This window comes from Cataglyphis hispanica, chromosome 14 (genome assembly GCF_021464435.1).
Source record: "Cataglyphis hispanica isolate Lineage 1 chromosome 14, ULB_Chis1_1.0, whole genome shotgun sequence".
In the NCBI taxonomy this organism is placed as follows: Eukaryota; Metazoa; Arthropoda; class Insecta; order Hymenoptera; family Formicidae; genus Cataglyphis; species Cataglyphis hispanica.
Window position 1 is genome coordinate 2,389,711 of NC_065967.1, and position 21,252 is coordinate 2,410,962.

The 21,252-nt window shown below is 34.7% G+C and overlaps 1 protein-coding gene across 1 annotated transcript in view; it reads right to left on the bottom strand.

Annotated features, from left to right (window-relative positions):
* LOC126854555 (protein Fe65 homolog) overlaps positions 1–6,905 on the bottom strand; it is a 119,123-nt gene extending 112,218 nt beyond the window's left edge. Inside the window, exons 1-2 of the mRNA XM_050601420.1 lie at positions 6,456–6,905; positions 4,854–4,910 (exon numbers count right to left, since the gene is read on the bottom strand). The gene's annotated coding sequence lies outside the window, so the exon portion shown is untranslated. The remainder of the gene's footprint in view (positions 1–4,853; positions 4,911–6,455) is intronic.
* Positions 6,906–21,252: the final 14,347 nt, after the last annotated feature.

Here is a 21,252-nt window from a genome sequence, read left to right on the forward strand (position 1 = left end):
AGCGGAAAAGCATTCGGCGCAAGAAGAAACTCGCGAAACGTCGTTCGGAATGTCAAAAAAATAAAATTTTGATCAAGCTTATGATCTTGTGTGATATTATTTATGTCAGTGAATAAATACTTGATATCTTTTTTATTTTTCAGACAAATATTTAAATCGCCAATATATTGACAGATTGTAAGCGTTGCTTAGAGTGTTAATTAAATCTTTTAACGGCTACTTGGAGACCTACGCACGTGCGACACAACCGCACCGCGACCGCATCTGTCATTGCGATCATTACGGGATCGTTGGCACATCGTCGCCACGCGTCGGAAGACGCCGACACTGCAGGTATTCCGTCTCGGGAATGCAAATGGCCCCGGCGTGGATGGTAATATGCAGATTAATCCGAAAACTCCTAACTATTCTCATTCCCGCATGGAGAAAGTGTGCCGAACTGTTCGCCGCAATCCCGGCTTGGTTCTTACGACAATTGGCTCGTGTGCGAATCAGAGGATCGGATTTTAAAAATTTTTTAAATGAGAAGAAATGGCCCCTTCGACAAGCTGTTTCTTGGCTCTTTTACTTTACAATTAATTATCAAGATATTCATTGGCAAGTTGCGACAAAAATATATTTACTAACAAGAAATCAATTCAAATTTAACATTAAAAGATGAATAAAAAAATTTCTTGAAAAAATTCTGCTGCATTAAATATTGTATATATAAAAGACTTAAAATATTCATTTAATATTAGATGTATAATATCTCAGCTTATTAAATTCGATTTACGTCACTTTCGAAATAAACACCTCGTTTAAGGGATATGGCGTTTGTCGACAGAATTACTACCGTGGGAATTACTTCGCGAAATTTTCGCAAATCGTCCTGGGATGTAGGCAGAAATCTGATTTCCAAGTTTTGCAGGAAGCTTGGGAATTGTTTGGGAACTTAAATTGGGGTTGGCGTTATTACTGAGATGGATTAAGAGATGCTTGATAAACATCAAGTAAAGTATCATAATGCGCAATAATCTTTGTCATAAAAATCATATTTCATCATATTAAGTCTTTAAAAAAAGAATTTTGTAAAAATACAAATGAGAAAAATTTACTTTATATTATCGAAGCATAGTAAAATACGTATGAGGAAGATAGAAATATTTTTTTTTTTTTTTTATTTGCATGAAAAGTGGAAAGGTGCGTTATAATTAAAACTGATCAAATTGCCATTTGTTTGTAATTAATTACAAATTTTTTAAATGGGAAAATTGATATCGCAGACATAAATGACGGCATAATGTGCTGCCAATGTACTTGAGTGAAGCGTACTAATAGAACAAATCTAGTTTTCACGCGAATTACTAATAAATTAAATCAAACCCATTTCCCTTTCACAGCTTTCAAATCCGTGTCTGATAATTATAAAATATATGTAATTTAGAAAAGATATATAATTGCCAAAAATATCATCTTAATGTGCATAAGATCTTAATGGTTCCCGGAAAAATTATTTATCTAATACGGCATATTTAGACTTAATGAGACTTTAATTAAGCGACATTAAAAGAAATAAAATAGTAATGTAATGAAATTCAATAAAAATTAAAGAAAGAAAAATATTAAAGATAAGATTAATTTTTTTTAATATACTAATTCTAGTCATATTAAACTTTTTAATTTCTTTTTATGTGGGATTGTGTATGTACGTTTCGATATTTCGTTTTTGTGATATATTTCGTACTATAACATTTCGGAATATATGTATATCATTTATAGGCAATAGTAATGAATAATAATGAACAGATGCCGATATTGCGCTGGATATTGATGACGATCGAACGAGCGCGGACTACGAAAAATTTGCGTACTCGGGGCAACGTTGGATACGATGAAAACAATTCGTCTCAATAATGCCACTCAAAGAATATCGATGTTATTTTATTGAAAGTGTAGCTGGATGCGAATAATACCGCCATAAATCATGAGGACGCCGAGTAGACAAATGTTTCTGTACCAATACAAACGATAGATAGAAGCGTGCATTTCTGTGTACCGTATTTTATATTTCCTTTCTCGAAACCGCTAAATAATAAAATGAAATAAAAATAAATTCACTGGCTTTGGTCCAATCTATCTTTCAAAATTAATAATTATTCACGAAATAAATTTATACATCATTTTTATATGACTATCATCTCCATTTTCTCTCTCTCTCTCATTAAAAATCAAATTATTTTTATAACAAATATCACAAATTAATTTTCACGTGATTCGGATGTACGTTCTATTCGCTAATTAATCTTCGGATTAATTTATCGTTTGAAGATTTCGTGACAACCCTTTCCGCACCAAGGAGGATGCTATTATTCACCGATGCATCGGCGCATCTGCCGCGAACATCGTGTAATTCCTCGGGAACGAGGTTGACTCTGAAAGCGGCAGGTGGTTCCCGAATCTGATCGATAGACAAAGGAGAGAGAGAGAGAGAGAGAGAGAGAGAGAGAGAGAGTGGCTAATGATGAAGCGACGATGAACGACGTATTGCTTAACGTTCATCTAGCGATGTCGATCGCACTCGCGTTAACAAGAAGCGATAATAATTAATGTGCTTTCTATGCAAAACTTTTTCGTCGCGTAGTCGTGACTGAGCATGTCGCGTACATTCGTGTCACGTACGGAAAATACACGATGTGTCACGAGTGTTCGCTGTGCCAAAAGTTTTCGTCGAAACTGGATTTTCTGCGCTATCGTAACAAGATACCGTACGTCTTTGTCATACTAGATGAGACATTATTCATCAAGGAATGAGGGAGACTGCGTATATTTAATGACTAAGCACCGTTAATTTCGCGAGATATTTCAGTCGTTAAACCGTAAAATGTTAAATCGTAAGAGATCCTTACTTAATCATTGTGATAATTAAGAATTACTAGAAATATTTTTAAATCACATATATATATATAATATATTAATAATATAATTAGAAAATCTGATATCGTCGAAAAATATTTTTCGTGAAATTGCCACACATATCAAGACTTTATAATTATATAAAATTGTCAAATAATCTTGACTAAATATTGTGCAAGTAATAAATAGATCTACTCATATATATATAAGACACAGAAACATTGATGAACAAACGAAAAGATGAATTTTATTCGCGATAAGAATGTAATTTTTGACGCGTTTTTCGTGAAAAGGAATGAATTTGACGGGAGAAAAGTAATTCCGTATTAATAAAAATCCCCTCTCTTTCTCTTTCCCGTTGGAGCACGAGCGAGTCGTTATCGCGAGAGTGCATACCCGCTCTCAGGTAGTCCGGGCACGTTTTTAAAGTGTCTCCGGTGTCAGAGTTCTCGCAAGAAACTTGAAGAAGGCGATGCGCGTTTCGGAGACGTCCATTCCCCGGAGAAGATTTTCGCGAATTCGTTTCGGCTGGATTTTCCACCCTCGAGTCGGATACCTTTCGTAGGGATGCGAGTAACATCGCCGAAATGTCTCTTCGTGGAACAATATTTTCGTTTCGTTTCCTCGCGACTGTCGCCCCCCACATTGCGTCATAGGGGAAAGGATATACGTCGACCGTCCAATGTTCTCGAATATGGTAGATCGAATTTCGCGTTTACTCGTATTTGCCGATAGACGACCTCTGTCTGTTCAACTGTGTCATATTGCGAAGCTGATATCGTTTCTCACGCGATTAAACAAAGATAGCTTATATTTGAACCGAACGAGTTTGTTTCAAATTTCATTAGATTTGAATCCGTACGCGTTTCTTGTACGTAGAATATATTTGTGCGAGGAAAAATATGAAAATTATATAAAAATATTGTTTCGTTATTTCCGTTCGAACTCTAAGATAGAGATAAGTCAATCCGCGTGAATATGTTTTCGCAAGATCCGTTAAAATTATATATCGCGGCGGAGAACATTTTCGTACACCTATCAAAACTTTGATAATACTCGAGGTCGGAGAAAGGGGTAGCAGCTGGTCCATTGGTCGGCAAAGAGGGTGCAAAAGGGAAACTGCGGAGGAGAAAGAGGAGGAGGGATTAGGAGGAGGAATTGAGGGACCGAGAGATGTGGGTCGGTGATCGATTGCGTCGGTACATGCACAATAACTGGGGATAGAGTCATGTATTCGGGCTAAACAGCCCATTTGCCCGGCACAATGGAAGGCGACGTCGCTGTGGGCCCGACTTAATTATCAGAGACTGCCTTTGGCAGATAGAGGCGGGGGAACGGTAGGCAAGGCTTTATCAAAAGTGCTTTATAACAGCCAAGCTTCGTTTAATGGCCGCGCAAGAATGCGAATTTGGCGACATGCCTGAGAATCTAATCTAAGGAGTTATTCCGGAGTTGCCTTTTAATCTTCGCGTTAGGTATACTCGAGTGATTATAAATCACGTTAGCCATTATTTTAACGCGTGATTATCACTGATTTACTATCTGAATGTTAAATCGTTCATCTTAATATATAATTTAAAATACAAAATGACGATTGTAAATGCAGTGCACAAATTTTTCCCTTCCGTTACACGAAGAATGATAAGTCGATATAAGCCGCGTAAAACAATTTAATTCGTTTAAGAAAAATGCGTCCTTCGTAACTCAGCCTATATCGGAATCTGATATATAAATTATAGTATAAACCATCTTTCATTCTTGTTTCCTGCATAACTCATATGATGCATCGCGAGACCGGACTATTTTCCGAGAAAACAAAATAGTTTCCCGATAGTTTGCGCACGCGCGCGACGCGTGAAAACGAAGGGAGCACTTTGCCATTAGTCTGTGCACAAAGCTGTTGGTATATATCATTCTATAACGAGGGAAAATTGTGCGAGAATCCGCGCCACACTTACCGGAGTTTTCATAAAGTTCGCCGGACGGGAGAGGCCACTGCATTAGACGAAAGATACCTGAAACACAAAACGAAAAGAACGCCTTTAACTCGTGCGAAAGCTACGTTTCTCTCTCGCAGAGAAACTTCGGGTTACGCAGAGTCACAAATCTCGGCAATTAGCCGGACTATCGCAACGCTCATCTCTTCGACGAGATAAATACTTCGCTAATTGCGACTTCTTTACTCGATATTTGCTGCAGCTGATAAATGTATCATAGAATCGATGCTATTTTTGAAATAGATATTTCGAAATTATATTCTCAGTTTCTAAATAAATGATAGAAAATATTTAAATGGATGAATTAAGATATTATTATCTTTTAAATGCTTTCAGAAAAACATTTAAAGTGAAAATGCAAATTAATTAAATTTGAGTCAATTTTTAAAATAACAATATAAAAGATTCTTCAAAGTTAAATGATTTACATTTTCAGGAATTTTCTATATAGATGTAATCACGCGTTGAAATTTGTCGAACAAATTATAGACGGATAATAAGAAATGATAACATCCCGCAAAAAAAAAACGAACATATTCCGTGCTTAATAAAAACGATATTCTACACGAAAAACGCGATTCTCCGATTTCATTATTGTTCCAAACGAAGATCTTTACTAGGAGAAAAGATCCACGAAGATTTCCCCTGATGTCGGTTACTCTGTCGAAGGGACAAAATGAGATAAACTCCAGGGTACTCGACGACGCGAGTCGTCCGAGAGAACGCTCTTTTATTTCAGCCCTCTGTTACGCTATACACGCGAATCCGAATAGATCCGAAAGTGAGAAAAGGAAGAGAGCAAGAGAGACAGAAAGAAAGGGAAAGCTAGAGGGAAAATGAATATACACACGAGTGAGTCGTCTCCGCAAACGCACGCCACACGAGTTGGCCTGAGTGGTTTCTCGTGTTCGGCATCGCGCATGCACACACACACACACACACACACACACACACACACACACACAGTCCTATACAACGACCATCGGGCGATACATATTCGCGGCATTATGCATTTCGTGCGCACCCGGTAGAAACGGCGAAAGAGCCTCCTCGAGACTCGCCTTCGCTTCCTCGCACGCAGAAGGACTCACCACGTGAAGTGTACATACTGCACGGATAGTAGTAGTCGAGTGTTTTCGCGCTGTCATTGTCGACGGAAAGCAGTTGCAAATGTTCGTTTGACCGCGGGTTTGAGTAGCCCGCCAACAAAGTTTCGCGGGTTTGTCATCTCATTGCGTCATCTCTCACGCTGTCTGGAGAGACGAGCGCTCCTCGTCGAGAGGAAATGTTAATGACGTGCAATATTAATGCATTAAATTCGCGGTGATGTATATATACAGAAAATACATTGGCCGCGCATCATTGTTAGAAAAAATATTTTTATCACTTTTGCATAATATTCGCGATTTAATGATTTAGTTATATAAAGCTAATTTATCTGCTTTATTTGTTTACCTAGAATTATCTCATTATTTACTATTTAATAAATAAATTTCATCAAATTCCATTCCGAGCAAGAGAGATGTATAATTAAAAGCGTAATTACAAGATAAAAGTAATTACCAAAAAATCCATCGGCCGCCATCTTCTCGTCGACGGAAAACGCCGACTAATGATCGCGCGGATTAATTAACACGGTACGCAGCAATCGCCTGTCACTTTGTACAGCACTACCGATATTTGTATCGCGTACCCATATAACGTATTTTAAGTGAACGCGAATTACGCACTCCCGATATCCGTTGAACACACGACGCGTTTCGATACATAAATACCAACGGAAAAGGAGGGAAAGCGGGACAACTTCGCGGCGATATACGCATCGCTCGAAAAAAATTAATCCCGATCGTGACGCATGTTTATCAACACTCAACGCTCATCGTATGTTAATTCGATCCGATATATCACTCCCGATACGCGCAGCAACACTTTCAAATCGAAAAAATACTTGTACGAGGCAGCGAGATGCTCGACATAACGAGGCTACGACGCGACTGACTTCGAGTCGTTCACAGTCCACGCTACACTCGTCCATTCGTCCCCAAACACAATATAATATAGACTCAAGTGACTACGCTAGTCAACAAAAAATGGGCGCCGCGCGCGATATATTTGTTTACGTTTTGTTATGACGCCTCTCATTCTAGCGGCACATGATTTTATAATATCACGATATATTATGTGTTGATTTTATTTCGATTTATAAAATATTATCGGATTATAAAGTATTTTACTGATTTTACTAATAGAGATTGTTGATATAAAATCATTAAATCAATAAATGTCATAATCGCAAAATGTTAAAAATTAATACTAATTAATTATATTTCAATACGATTAATATCTCAAATTAACAATAGCATTAAAACTTTACGCTCTAATATAACTATATTTGATTGGTCGAAAATGTTATTCGTTTTAATTGTATTAAAAATCATCTGAAAGAGAAATACATAGAATATAGAGAGAACATAAACGAATAAATTAATCATTGGACATCATTCAGCACATTTTTATATATTATTATATTATATATTATAATTTTAAGATATAATAAAATGGTTAACTTTATTATGCAATTATCGCGATAAAATTATATGTTATATAAAATGTATTAAATATATATATATATATATATATATATATATATATATATCTAATTTTATATAATTGTGGCAATCAATTTAATTTCAGTTTACACACACAAGTGCATGTGTATAATGTATGTATAAATATATGATATAAGAGAGAGAGAGAAAGAGACAGGGAGAGAATTAAAAAAATTTATATAATAGAGATTGTGTGACAGAAATGTTTTTATGATATTCGGTTTAAGCGGTATTACATTTTCATTTTTGTTTTGACTAGCGCTGTCAACTTACTATGATCACGTTTAACGTACATAATCTTGGGAATTTGCGCTCACTTCGTACATTACGTGTTTTATGTGTGTGTGAGTGTGAATGTGAATTAATGGGAAATATAATGTAAAATATATTTTGCTTCAAAATTATATTTATTCTCGCAAATAAAAATCGTCAGAATGCAGTCGATTACGATTGCATACATTTAAATAAACACACGATTAAATATTATATTTCCTATACGCGTATTTATTTACGCGGAAAAAACGCGGGAAACGCATCGGCGGTTTTCGAATCGTTATGGAAAAACTGTCGGCAATGTTTCATTTTCGATTGATTTGCTTTCGCAGTACAATTATTACGAACGTTATATCGATGAGTAATTATTGTGCATAAATAATTTATTGATGTTATATTAGAGCAATTATTGAGCAATATTTTTTTATAAGAGGGAGAGAGAAAGAGGGCGATAATTAAGAAAGAATTATTACTGTTACATTAAAAGAAAAAGCGAGAAAACACATTACGATTATCCTATAATATTCTATACGTTATAATATTATTCATATGCATACATATACATTCGCGTTCGTTTTCGACAATTTGAGAAAAAATTATAAAAGTGTCGTGAATCTGTTCCTACAATTAGCTCGACTCGAGGATACGCGATATAACACGTCCTATCGCTGAACACACATACACGGACACGCATACAGATACGCGTCGCGCCGAGCGATTCTCGGAATCGAAGGGAAGGAGAAGCGAGCCCGTGACGTATCAACAGTATCGCATCTGCTTTAAGACGGATTTATGTCGTACTTTAAGCGAGTCTATAACCCGTACTCCTGATACATTTCGCCCATCTGCAACTACATATATGCGTAATTAAATCAAAAACTAATTAATATATTAATTATCTATCGAATTGTCGAAAGATTCTGATGCTGTTTCGGTTTTGATTTTCACGTCAAAATTATCTAATACTCAATAAAAGCGATAGTAGAACGTTGTCAATGTATCACATTTTACTTTATTTTTTGACTTGAAATTTTTTGACTTGGAACTTAATTACAAGAAATACATTTTCAAACGTACTTTTATGACAAATCGAATTGAATCGCTCTTGGGATGAACTAAATTCGTTTCAGTCGAAAGTATTTTAAGAAACTTGGAAAATATTTAACAGATTTGTAAGTGATTCGCGCATGCCTTTAGGCAATGATGCGAACGAATCTTTCTAAACTTTTCACGTTCATGCAATATATAAATTGTCGCAAATGCAAAGAAAACAAGAATTTAGAATATACAATTTTATCGCTACAGTAGAATATTAGGCAAAATTATCTCGATTAAATTTTAACTACATGAATTTTCAGTTTAATGGAATTAATATCTGATCGGATATGGAATGTGTATGAGCAGAAGAGAGAGAGAGAGAGAGAAAATATAGAACATCGAGAGAAAAACATAGACTGCGCATATCAAGATAAATACTTCTGAATCATATTGCGTTCTCTTTCTAATTTTATTTTCTTTCGAATTACTTATTATTAAAAATACATTTCATTTTTCATGCTATTTTCGCTTTGAAGTGCAAAATTTTTCGCTCTGATTGGTTCATCAAACGCTTGGAAATGAAAATAGCGTCAAACGAAGTACGCGGTCTATGTTCGCTATATCTATGGATGTGAGATAGGGACAGTGGAGTCTTTTTGAATTTAACGACAAACTTCGGAAGAAAAAGTATGGAGCGAGTATCAAGCGAGTACGTCGAAAGTGAGTGTCTCGTAAATAATAGTGATCGATATTTATTATTCGTTAAATACACGGGCCACGATCAACGGTTTTGTCCTGACGTTAGCGGCAAAAACCGTGGCGATGAATGCGCGTTATAATCTGAATATAATCGCGTGTCTTCGTCAGTCGCCGAATGTCGATCGCCGCGTATACACGAATTTCGGGCGTGTCGAGAAAAAGTATCGCGCGTGATTGCATCGCAGCGTTTCATCGTATTTGATATTAACTGCAAACGAATGGTGAATAATTGGTAGGTATCGTTCTTATTATCAGTCTTTTCGAGAAAGTAATATTTTATATATTTTTCGCAATGTATTGTCGCGATCGTTTACATTCTTTGCTATTCAAAATGGCCGTTATAGCTTTGGGCTTGTTATATTTTTCCCGCGCATTTTTACAGCAGTAAATTTTGTCAGGAGTGTCGATTGGTGTTAATTATTCATATAATCACGATAAATTACGTTATTTCGAAATGACGAGCGAATCGCGCTATATATTCCACGTGTTTTACCTGTTTATAGTAAATCTCGCGTGTTTGAAAATATCAGAAATGATATATATAAAAAATGGATTCTAATTCACTTCGTTTTTCTTTCCAGGTGAATTTGGCATTGCATGGAAATATCCGGAGAGCAATACAGCCGTCAGTGAGCAGTATAATACAAATGCAACGGCGATACATCGATTGGTGAATACAAATACAATAACGATAATATTAATTATGTATTCATTTTGTTTGCAATAATACTATATTCATATATGTTTGCGTTTATAAATCACGTAGAAATATGAAGACTGCCGCGAGAAATATATTAGAATAATTTTTTTATTATAAAAATTCTTTAATTCTTCGTCTAATCTTTTATTAATTCTGCTTTAAAAAACTTATTGAAAAACTATGAAAAAATCTTTTGAATCAAATGTCTTTCTTTTGAGAACAAAATAATCTTAAGTTAATTACCTTTAACATAAACAATTAACATAAAAGAGTGACTTGGATTTCTTTGATTTTATTTTTTGCCTTATGAATCTATTGAGTGTAATTTTATTATTTTCCGACAATTATACTGCAGAAAAGAAAAGTTTATAAAGCAAACAAAGCATTCGAATAAATGTCTCGTCTCAATCGCGACTGCATTATTGCAGCAATTTTTCTAGTAATATGAATTATTCGTAGATTAATTTTTATCATAATTGAATTAATTATAGAATATCATAATTATCGAATTATCGATAACTGCAAATTTTATCTGATAAATTATAAATATATATAAAAAAGGAACGTAAAGAATTTAACTGAAAAGAACATGTGTCAATGAGATAATTTAAAAATTATCTTCTTTTTTTCATCGCAATTTATATCGCATTCTGCTCCCAATTGCGCATCCAATAACCGAATTTAACGGTGAACTCTCTAGCGAATTATGTGAGAAACTCAATTTAAGGCGGCGCCGCCAATGCATTGCGGCATCCACTTCCTCGGCAAAAGCTCCTATTCTGCTTCTCCTCCTTCTTCTCCTTCTCTTCGTCCACCCTCTCACTTTCTGTGCCCCTTGTCGAACCGATTCACCCCGTGTTCGAGCGTCTAAAGACAAGAAAAAGTCGAATGCGTGTCGCGAAAAAGTACGAGGACGAGAGGACGAGTAAGAAAGAGACGGCGAGTGAGAGGGGTAGTATGACCCTTCGAGTCCGCAGTGCATCTTTCTCTGATTTCCCGAGGGACGCCACCGGCCGCCTTCGTCACCCTTATCCACCACGAAGCCGACGGGATATTGCGCGAGTGGATGAGATAGGTGGATACAGCCGCAACGCGCGTGTCCTCGCGAAGCATGATTTATTTTATCGCTCTTTGAGAGCGGCCGGCATAATTCCGGGCTGTTCCGCCGACAGTTATTTACCCCGCCGCTTTGCCCGCGCCGGACCCGACACGGGGGTGTAGACAGAGGGGGCGGGATTTGCCGACGAGGGATCAACAGGTATAGGACTCGCGACTGGATCTAAAACGACGAGCGGCTAACTTTCGCCATACTCGCGTGTCAAAAATATTGTAGAAACTTTTGGTTACATATATTCTATATAATTTACGTCAACATTTTCAATAAGTCTTATTTCTTATCTCAAAGAAAAATATTTAATTAAATTCATATTGCCCATTCTCCAACATCTTGTTGAAAAAATCTAAAATCTAAAAATCAGCTGACTCGGATAATCGAATATTGATTCATTATTACGCATTGCGTTGGAACAGATTGATGCACGAAGAATCAGTTGGTGTGTATATTGTTTTCTTTTTTATTGCATGATCCGTAAATACGATATATATATTTATGATTGAAAACTTTTACGACAACATTTTAAGCAAGATCTACGTGAAAGGACATAGGGGGCATATACCTTATAAACTCGGCGTGTAATACACTATGTCCAATGCCTTTTCTGGATGCACGTCGTCGAAATGAAAACAGGAGGTTGAAAAGAGAAGGAGGACCTCTCTCGTATACCAGGAAACTCTGCGGAGTGGCGCAATAACGTTTCTTATGCCACGTTTCCGGACTGGCGTACCGTGGTCGCGGGGATGGGTACCTTGCAAATACTGCTGCCAGAGATGGAGAGAGATGAAACTAGGAGAGAAGAGAAAGAGGATGAAAAAGAGGGAAAGAGGAAGAGAACGAGGAGGAGAAAGGGAATGAAAGATGCAGTCGCTGTCTGGCATGCAATTAGGGGGTAACACCACCCCCGCGAGCGTCTCTCTTCCTCTCCTCCTAATTCCGTTCATCCTTCTCTTCGCCCTCTCTTCTATGACATTTTATGCGTCGTCCTCTGTCTCACTTTTTTCCGCACACACCTACCTATTTTTCGTATTCTTCGCTATAGATATATATACTATATACATGTACGCGCGCATTCCCACTATAATCCTTCTCAGCGACTCTTGACACGTGTTCTAGATAATGACATGACTGCGGAAGGCATCACCGAGCGAAAGCGTTGAATGCCTGATTTTTTTTTTTTCTCGCATAGAAACCGAGAAGCATTTTCAAGGATGATTAAAGAGATAAGCTATAGGAAAAAATTATGTGGATAATTGTATTAAGGAGAATTGAAAGAGCAAATGTTTGCGTGTGCATTCTTTATAATTATATTTTTTTTAAATAAAAATGTAAATAAAAATTAACATTTTTTAATATTTATACATACGTTCAATTTAGATTTTTTTTAAAATAATATTACATTTTACGATTGCAAATAATAAATTAAATATTTACTATAGTTATATATATATATATTTTTTTTTTATTCAGTGCATTGATTCTTATATCATAAATAACGAGAATCAATGTAATTCAAATCACTTGATTATTTTATAATTGCAAGATATTCTAATAAAGATGTCATTGAAATAGAGATGTATCGAGTAACATCTGTCGCGAATCGCTGTTTAAATGGTTGATAATAATCAAGTATCGCAAAACATTTTTATTGCAATATTACATCTCATAAAATTGCGACATTCGAGCACGGCTTAAACCGTTTTATCCATGCATTTGCCGGCGTGTATTTCGAGAAAATTATGCGGCTATATAAATCACCATTATTCCCATAAAATGTTATCAACGTATACTGTGCAATTTACGAGGCGTCCTCTTCGGTCGACAAATTCCCGCGAGTGAAACTGGAACGAACATGAAAAAAAAAAGAGTTAATGTATCTCACACTATGACGTATTTCAGGACATGGAGAAATTTTTGTGTCAATATCATGCGTAAATATCAATTTTTAGATCTATAAATTTATACGCGTTTTCGCGTATAACGTAATTTACGCTCGGCAAATGAGATTAATACAAGGGCGGTTAAAAAATAGGAGCAAAAAGGTACGATCGCTGCGAGATATCAAAAGCTTTGAGATGAGGTGAAACAGATAGTGCCATTCAGTGCTCCGACTGGACGTGAGGAAAAGCGAACAAATCCTGACGCACGAATCTCTTCTCTTTATATTACATTCATTCATACCTTCTTTTTCATATTTTTTGCATTTTGATATCTTTATATTTTAATATATAATTATTTATTATAATAATAATTATGTAAAATTATAAAATAATTATTATAATATAAAACAAGCAATCTTCTCGATATAAATTTGTATTTGCATTGACATTAGCATGAATAATTTTCTTCTTTGAACTGTAGCATTTTTATTCAAGCATCACTTAAAAATCACATCATATACAAGGATTTATTTTTGTAAATATAACATTTTAACGGAAATTAAATTTACCTAATCGATGTATGACGATTTGTACGCGGAACAATAACTTGATTTTAACGACTGATGAATGTAGTTTATTAACAATTAATGAATGTTGTTAAAAAGAATGGTTTATACATGCGAGAATAAAAGCGCAAAGTTGAAGGGAATTTGACAAACAATTATTCCGTAAAATTTGAGTTGATGAAACATTATTTTTTAACAGAAAGGCTCTTTATCTCAAAAATTCTACGGGACTACAGTATGTACTCTTGCAAAACCTTTCTCTTCGTGTCAATGGAACCTACGCTATTGTAAAAGAAAATTAGAAATTGTTTTTCAAGATACACAAAGTCTGGTGGCACAGAACGCCGGTTAACGAACTTTCGAATCTAGAACGCAAATAGGACGGTATTTTGTTTGTGCGTGTGTGTGTACCGCGGCTTTTATTATTCCATTTCATTCTCGAAAAGTTCAGTTTCTTCTTGACAAACACATTTGTTCTCTACAACTGAGCAAACATCCGTGCCATATAACATCGATCGAATAGCAAGTTCAATTTTCTTCTTTAACTTTTTCGTTATCTGTGCTGAATAAGTGAAAGATTGAGAATCATCAAATGAAACATTATATAATGCGATATTGTGACATGAATTATACAAGAATCGATTGCTTGACATTTTTTTATTGTATATATTTAAAACATCGTAATGCCAAAGATATAACAATTAGCCGAAAAGATAAAGCATGATATTCCTAGGCAATGACTAGAAATTTTAACGGTTGAATTATTGTTTATTCAGTTCTTTTAATTGCGATCTGATATAGCTTTTGACGCGCGAAAGTTATCACTATATCGAAAGGCAGAGGAAAGAGAGAGAGAAAGAGAAAGAGAAAGAGAGACGGAGACAAACAGAGACAAACAGGAAGAGCGATTCGATCATGTGACGTCGAGAGCATCGATCGTATGTTTGGTGATAGATGCGGCTCTCAATTTCCGGAAATTAATAAAGCTCGCACACACACGTTCGTTACGTGCAGTGAACGAACAAGAGCGGCGTCGAAATGAGTTCTCCTATTCCTGCGCATTCCCGTCCCTCGTTCTCGTTCTCGTTCCTCGTTGTAGGAACGCTATTCAGACCGGGCAAACGCGCGAAAACAATGGTTCTAATCTCGACCGGTCACAATGCACGACTTGCTGGTGTTTCCCGATAAAGCGCCGCCCGTCGTCCACCTGTCTTCCAGCGACCAGGCGAGTTTACTGGTTGCTCGCCGCAAAAGTGCTTTTGAGTACACATCGATAGAAGCTGAAAGTGGATTACTTAGGTGTCATGATAAGAATAGAAAAGAAACAGCGCGAATGATGTTAAACGAATCTTTATTTCGATGATGAAAAATTAGTTAATTTAATCACTCCGTTTAATTGCACTGATTTCCGGAGAAATTATTTTTTCACAACTGTCATTGAATATCGCCCAAAATTAAAAATAATAATAAATATTTTTTTTTTTATATAAAAAAATATCTACATGAATTTTTGTGATAAATAAATTAAGTAGAGAAATTATTAAAGTTACAGAAGTTTAGGATGTTACTTAAATAAAAATACATTTAAATATGTAATATTTAACATAAATTTTTCACGAAAATTCAATGTGACGATCGTTTTTTCCAAGAATCAGCGTGATCTCTGGATACAAAATGTTCATAGAGAGGAAGTTTTCTGGCTCGCCCTTCGCTTCTCCTCTCGTCTTGTTATTCTTCACGCGTGAGAGGAAAAAGAGGTAGAAATCGCCTGTCTTGGTATTCTATGTCTCCAGGGCAAGATAAGATCCGCGAAAAAAGAGGCGAATAGCTAGCGACGAGGACATGAGAAAGAAATAGAAAGACAGAGAGTAAGTAGGGAGGAAAAAAGGTCGTGAGACATCGCGCAAACCTCGCGATGGAAATTGAATTTTCACATCGAAAGTTCTCGGGAGACTTGCTTTGTTACTTCGCTTGTACGATACAACTGTGAGCAGACGCGTTATTTGCGAAGCATTGCGAGCCCTGGTTGAGCTGCGAATGTGAATGATCACAAAATTGACATTCAAACGAAGAGTTTAGTTCAAGAAGATAAGTAAAGAACGTGGAATCAAGAATTTTGGAAAACTTTTGAAGTGTTTATTAAAAAAATTATATTGAAATTCTCCGATAACAAGAATTTATTCCTCTACTTTAATTATGTCTAATTTTGATGCATATATGGAGCGATTTTTTTATTTAAATTTGATATGACTCTCTGAATTCTCTTTAATCGTCTTTTTTATTGCTTCTGCAAATATTTGTATAATTAACGATCTGTATAATTTTCCAAGCTTATTCTATTAACGTAGATATTGCCAGAGAGTCATCAATTTGAGAAAGTCGATATCAGCAAGCGTCGCCTTTTGCGAGCGCCAAGTTTCGCCACGACCTGCAGTTCGCCCCCTAAATTAAGTTTCCCAAAGATGGAGTAACCAAGTGCGCGTATGTTGCAACCAGAATTAATCGCAAACCTATAGCTCTAGCCAGTCCTTTAACACCCTTATAGCTTCGTTATCGAACGATCCCATATTGAAAGCAAACCTTATGATCAATAATCGTCTTATATCTACTTGAAATATATACTTACTGTTCTTGTTATTCGACATTATTGATTGTTCCTTAAGAATCGTCGATGTAAACGCACCTAGCAATTTATGCAAATATTACTATCTATTTGCCATCGATGTGATAGATATTTCTGAGATTAGGGGATAGAAGCCTGTTCTGGAGTAGTTATACTATGTCAATAACTCCAGAGAGAAACTTATACATGAATAACTAGAGAGTAAGTTATATATTAGTAATAATCAAAATGATGTATATTTTGCTAATGGATTTCATATTTTAATAGTTAATTTTAATTTTAATACTAGTCTTCAATTGAATTGAAAATGAAATTAATGTAAAATCACGGAAAAACTTTGCATATTAAATATCTTCAAAGAGTGAGAAAAATCATCTTTTCATCTGGGTAAGGAAATCTAGCAAACATGATACGAAACTTTCCGGCAAACGTTCTGAGTGAAATTAAATTACTGGATATTTATAGCACCGAGAAAGGTTTGCAATCAGATAACTTTTGACGGGCTATAATTTTCTTTACGTAAAGGGCTATGTGTGTGAGAAGTATACTGGAAAAAAATTTTTAGGATTTTCTAAATACGTATTTTATAAACAAAATTTTAATAGACTAATATCTTTAACGAATCGCAATAAAAATGAGCGAATGATATATTCGAATATAATTTATTCGTTATTACATAACGGTATGCCATCTTTCGACGAAGAATTTCTGGCAGCACCGTCCCTCAAGACGCAACCTTGTAAGGTTCAAGGTTGGGTGGAGACATGAAAAAAATGGACAGACATCGCGCCAATATCCGAAGACGCGGGTATGCGAGGAGATACGGATAGTCGAAGGACGGAAACGCGGAATGCGAAAGGTCTCTAAGATCGAAGATGGAAAATTTACGTCGCCTGTATATTAAGAATATAAAACTCGCACCGGGACGTTATCCGTGTAGAAACGCGTGATATAAAGATTTGATTAAAAAAAGCGAAACGCGCGTAACATTTGAAATCATCTCGCATCCTCCGCCACTGGCTCCTGCCCTTTTGCCCCTGCTACTTTTCCACCAAATTTCCCGGCGCAGCAGACACGCCCTTCATCGACCGTTTCCTTTGCGAATTAAGCGCGAGATAAGGTAGTGGTGTTTCGGAGGGACGGCAGAGGGTGAGAAAGTCAAGGGCAAGGGCGCGGGTGCGAAACTGAGGAGAAAAGGAGGACACAGAGGAGGGCGGAAACTCCGACAGACCATGGCGCCTGAATGGTGGAACAGCTGGTTGGCAACATCTTTTTTTTTTATGTCATTGCCTGTATTGTCTACTCATGCAAATTGTCGTACAAGATGTGTCCTAAGCTTTGGTAACTTTATTTTAAGACGCCGCAATAAGTCCGGGAATTTAAGTCGACATAATTTGGAAAGGAGGGTTGCCTTTGCAAAGACAATGCATTAAAACGTTTCGTAAAATGTCATACGAAAAATAGCGATATCTTTTGCAATATTGATTAGAACATAAAAATGTTAAGAGTTTCTTTTATATCTCGAGAAATGCTATTCAAAACTCTAAATAAAAAGCCGGAATTGCGAAAAAATTTACCTTCAAAATACTTGAAATTAATATTTAAAATACTTGTATAAAATTTAATACTTTTATATATATATATATATATATATATATATATATATATATATATGTACGTATAGTATATATATATATATAAAAGTATTAAATTTTATACAAGTATTTTAAATATTAATTTCAAGTATTTTGAAGGTAAATTTTTTCGCAATTCCGACTTTTTATTTAGAGTTTTGAATAGCTTTTCTCGAGATATAAAAGAAACTCTTGTATATATGTTATAGTATAAAATATATGTATTTTGTCAACGAATTATCAGTAACGTAGTATTCGGCCTTGGCGGCATAAACACTAGAGTGCTATTGTTTACGTGTCTTGACTCTATTATCATTCGCGCGGCGACACTCGAGTAGGAAAGTCTGATGCGAGACGCTCCGCCAATTTCTTTTTTAAACGCGATCGCGACAAGTATCGGGGAATAATTTGATATAATAAATAATTAATTATCTTTTACATATTTTAAATACGTAATTATCGCAACGATAAATCTTGAGGTGCGCATTTTAGGTGATACATATTTAATCAAAAATCGAAGTGACAGGAATCATAATTGTAAATTATTATTTTCTCGCGATCGCAAAACTCTCTCTCTCTTTCTTTTTATAAGCAATCATTTCTTTAAAAATACTTAAAGTTCTTTTTATATTTCGTCCGATGCTTTATCGTTTTCGATAATTTATATATGACTTGGTTTGAGAACGCGCAATAAAATAATCAAATCGCAGATCCGAGTAATTAACACAACGATAAGTTTTCTAATATTGTTTATTAATCATTTATTAAATAATTGATTTATAATTTAAAATACTTGTATAATTTAATATTCCATTTGTATATATATATATATATATCATAATACGCAAAATAATTTTGGCTGCGAAATAACATGGTATGCGGTTTCGGCGTAAACAATATCTTTTATATACAAAATACTTTTACAACAATTATCTTTTAAATATGTTAAATTATGTTATTATTATTAAAATAATATTATTAAAATATGTTATTTATATCGCAACGATAAATTTCTTAGCGCGTATTTCGCGTAATTTATTTATTTAATTTTAATTAAAATTTCGGTTCGATCGTGCCGAAATTCGAAAGTGCGGGAGTGTCGTTCAAAGTATCGCGCGTACAAGTGCGGAAGTATCTTTTAATAAAAGTGCGGGAGTGCCGTTTAAAGTATCGCGCGTGTGAATCAATCTGAGAGGAGGAGGAGGCCTAGGAGAGGCATCGGGCATCGGTGGGGCAACCCTGTGGTAAATAAATTGTTATTTGTATATTAATTACATACGTGCAATTTAAATTGAGCAATTAATTACGTAATTTGATTTATTTACATGATTGAAACAAGAGAGAAGTAGAAAGAAAAAAATTTTTATATAAAAGCTATAATCTTGTAAAAGTTTCCATTTTTAAATTATAGCTTTTATATGAAATTATTAGTTATTAGTGTCTTTTTTTCAAAATTTATAAAATTGTTTTATTAATCTGTTTATTATTATATGCATCGAATGTAAAATTCAATGCGTACAATAAATTTTTTGAAATATTAATTATTTTAAGCGCTGCTATATAATTTGGTTCTATTTCTGTTATAGATCAACCTAGCAACCCTAACATCCTGAGAGGAGGAGGAGGCCTAGGAGAGGCATCCTGCACCGGCGGAGCAACCCAAGGGTGAGTATTATTATTTGTATATTAATTATTTTAAATCCTGTACGTGCATTAATTTGATTCAATCATTATTTTAATAGTTTAAACAAGAAAGATTCATAAAAGTTTTTTTTTTTAAAAAAAATAGTTTTCTTTTTTTGAATAATATTATTTCATATATATGTACTTTCTTATTATTATACGCATATAAAATTCGGTGCGCACAATAATAATTTCTTGAAATATTAATTATTTTAAACGTTGCTATAATTTGGATTTTTTATATTTGTATGTTGCAGACAACGTAGCCTCAAGACCAAATCTCCGCTGTTGCGCATCAGTGCCGGTGAGTGACAAATTTTTATTTAATTTTAAGGTAACAGATTTATAGATTGTAGATGTAAATCATATTTTGTAGATTATAGATGAATCTATTACCTTAAAATGAATGGACTAGAATAAATGAGATCATAACTTTTGACATATTTTTTTAATACAAGCAATTAACATTAAAGCATATTATACAAATGCAAGTTAAAAGAAAAAAAGAAATATAGAAAAAGATTTCAATTTTTTATCAATTCATTTTTTATCATTCTACAATCAATTATCTATCAATTATTTTATTTAATAAAGAACCACTAATTTTATTAATATTGTATATAATAATTCATTTTTGTAATGCACGCTTATTTTAATATTTCATAGTCCATTCATCTATGTAGTGTAGCATATTATAAAACTTTGTTTTGACTGATAAAAAATTAAATTATTGATTGATCAAATCATAAAATTTAAAGAGATAAGTGAATGATATTATAAAATAAAAGTATAGAATGAAAAATATATAAGTAAATGCTTTAATTTATTTTATTATAAAAAAATTTATTATAAATTTTATTATTAATAATATTATATATTATAAAAATTTTAATTACCCACAATTTTTAATTGTTTTTTTTCCCTAATTTGACTTGACATTGTATATCAGTTAAAGCAAAGTTATATGAAAACAACGTTCAACGAACGGTCCTAACGACCGTCAACGAGCGTAAAATTATGCTCGTGTACCGGCGAAGTTAATAAGCCGGCAATGAAAGGAGTTTTTCTCCTTTGTTGACCTTTGATAGAGGTTAACACTGTTTTATTTCTGGCTAAAAGTGACCAGATTAAATGTGGCCAGGAAAGATAACTTCCGCGTTTCTACGTGCAATGGTATGTAAATGAAATTGCGATTAGGCCACACTATCGTGAACGAGCGCAAAGTGTTCACGCTTACCGGCGATGATAATTAGCCGGCAACAAAAGGAGTTTTCCTTCTTCGATCTCTGACAGAGATCGAATCTATTTTATTTCTGGTTAAAAGTAGCCAGATTGAAGTGACCAGAATCAACGAAAGGTAGGTCCAATATGGTCTGAAGAATGGATTATCTACGTAGCTAAGTGATCATTATTGGTCAAAAGACATAAATGATATACATAAAAAATTCATTTGTTTTCGCGTTTCTACGTGTAATGGCACA